This window comes from Schistocerca serialis, unplaced genomic scaffold, assembly GCF_023864345.2.
Source record: "Schistocerca serialis cubense isolate TAMUIC-IGC-003099 unplaced genomic scaffold, iqSchSeri2.2 HiC_scaffold_623, whole genome shotgun sequence".
NCBI classification, from domain to species: domain Eukaryota; kingdom Metazoa; phylum Arthropoda; class Insecta; order Orthoptera; family Acrididae; genus Schistocerca; species Schistocerca serialis.
The window spans coordinates 10,001-12,500 of NW_026048215.1; the positions used below are offsets into that span (position 1 = coordinate 10,001).

The following is a 2,500-nucleotide window of genomic DNA, read 5'->3' on the forward strand; positions in this document are numbered from 1 at the left end:
CTCGTCGGGGTAACCCAAAAGGACCCGGAGACGCCGTCGGGAGATCGGGGAAGAGTTTTCTTTTCTGCATGAGCGTTCGAGTTCCCTGGAATCCTCTAGCAGGGAGATAGGGTTTGGAACGCGAAGAGCACCGCAGTTGCGGCGGTGTCCCGATCTTCCCCTCGGACCTTGAAAATCCGGGAGAGGGCCACGTGGAGGTGTCGCGCCGGTTCGTACCCATATCCGCAGCAGGTCTCCAAGGTGAAGAGCCTCTAGTCGATAGAATAATGTAGGTAAGGGAAGTCGGCAAATTGGATCCGTAACTTCGGGATAAGGATTGGCTCTGAGGATCGGGGCGTGTCGGGCTTGGTCGGGAAGTGGGTCAGCGCTAACGTGCCGGGCCTGGGCGAGGTGAGTGCCGTAGGGGTGCCGGTAAGTGCGGGCGTTTAGCGCGGGCGTGGTCTGCTCTCGCCGTTGGTCGGCCTCGTGCTGGCCGGCGGTGCAGGATGCGCGCGCCTGCGCGGCGTTCGCGCCCCGGTGCTTCAACCTGCGTGCAGGATCCGAGCTCGGTCCCGTGCCTTGGCCTCCCACGGATCTTCCTTGCTGCGAGGCCGCGTCCGCCTTAGCGTGCTCCTCCGGGGGCGCGCGGGTGCGCGGATTCTCTTCGGCCGCCATTCAACGATCAACTCAGAACTGGCACGGACTGGGGGAATCCGACTGTCTAATTAAAACAAAGCATTGCGATGGCCCTAGCGGGTGTTGACGCAATGTGATTTCTGCCCAGTGCTCTGAATGTCAACGTGAAGAAATTCAAGCAAGCGCGGGTAAACGGCGGGAGTAACTATGACTCTCTTAAGGTGGCCAAGTGGCGGCGGTGTGGCTGCATCCGGACTTGGCTTTTCGAAGTGCGGTCTTGATGTAGTCGTGCTGCTGCTGCGTGGTGCCTTCCTTGGGTTATGGTTACAGGGAGAGTGATGCGCAATACATGGGCCTAGCCCTCTTAGCCTCTCCTCTCCTGCGGTCTTCTCCCCTTCTCGTGGGCCCGCTGATTTTCGCAGAGTGGAAGACCGCACCAGGGGCTTGGGGGGGTTACCAGCCCCCCCTCGCACTATCCCTTTTTTAGTTGGGGGCAGTATTCAGAGAAAAAGTGGTGGCCCTTCCGCTGAAGGTGCCACCCCAACTCCCCCAGCACCTAGCCGGCCAACCGGCCGTGCCGAAAATCTTGTAACTTTTGCAGCAGTATACGCCTGTAGTGAGTGCCACCGCAGCTTCACCACCAAGAACGGTCTCGGGGTCCATCGCCGCCGCCAACACCTTGCGGCCGCCAACGCGGAGATCGTCACGGAGAGGCATCGCGCGAGGTGGACGGAGGAAGAAGTCCTGTCGCTCGCCAAGGCAGAGGCCGAATTGTTCCTCGAGAGGGACGCCCGGTTCTTCTTTGTAAATCAAGAGCTCATCAGGATGTTCCCCGACCGAACGCTTGAGGCAATCAAGTGCCGACGGCGGCAAGCTGCCCACAAGCAGCTTGTCCGCCAATTCATGGAGGCGCTTGAGATCGGTCGGGGGGAAGAGCCGGCGTCCCGCCGGGGAGCAGCGAGCCCGCTGCCTGACGCGGGCGAGGCCGCTGCGCCGCCCGTCGACGCAGCCGAGGACTTCGCGGCCGACACCACCGGGCCGCCGCCGGAGGGGCCGACTGACGCCGCCATCTGGGAGCATCTGGCGGGGCTACCCGCTTCCGCCCAGCGTTTCTCTGCCCTGGATCGTGTCATAGGTCTGGGGCGGGGCACGCCGCCCGATGTCATCCTGGGCATGCTCCCGGATGCCCTTGCGTCGGTCGGGTCCAGAGGGGAGAGATCGATCACCAGGACACAGCGGCCGCGCCAACCATCGAAGCGGCCGCCTGCCGCGCCGCCGACGCAGAAGCGCAAGCGGCGCCGCTGGGAGTACGCGAGAACGCAGGATGCCTTCCGACGGTCGCGTGCGCGTTGCGTGCGCGGCCTCTTGGATGGCACCCTGCTCCAGCCGCCACCTGCCATCCCTGGTCTGCTGGACTTCTGGGCGGACCTCTTCACAAAGAAGCCCATCTCCACCGCGGGCTTCATTCGTGACCGCCTCCTCCCGCACTCGGAGCCTGTCGCTCCCGAGTGCCTATGGGGGCCGGTCACACATGAGGAGGTCGCCGCCGCGTTGCCGCCCAGGGGATCAGCAGCCGGGCCGGACGGCCTTACCCCAGCGGAGTTGCGGCGCCTGCCGCACGAAGTCCTGGTGAAAGTGATGAATCTCTTCCTTCTGGCCCGCGCCCTTCCGGAACGCCTGCTTCGCGCGCGGACGTCCCTTCTCCCGAAGACGGCTGCACCAACATCCCCCGCTGACTTTCGCCCCATTACGGTCTGCTCGGTGTTGGCGCGGACCTTTCACAAGGTTCTCGCGTCACGCCTGATGCGCGCATGTGCTGTGGACGAACGTCAGCGGGCATTCATCCCTCGGGATGGGATGTTGGAAAATACCTTCATCTTGGACA

The 2,500-nt window shown here is 63.6% G+C and overlaps 1 pseudogene; it reads left to right on the plus strand.

The window, feature by feature from the left end:
* LOC126448748 (large subunit ribosomal RNA) overlaps positions 1 to 2,500 on the plus strand; it is a 7,959-nt pseudogene that overhangs the window by 2,048 nt on the left and 3,411 nt on the right.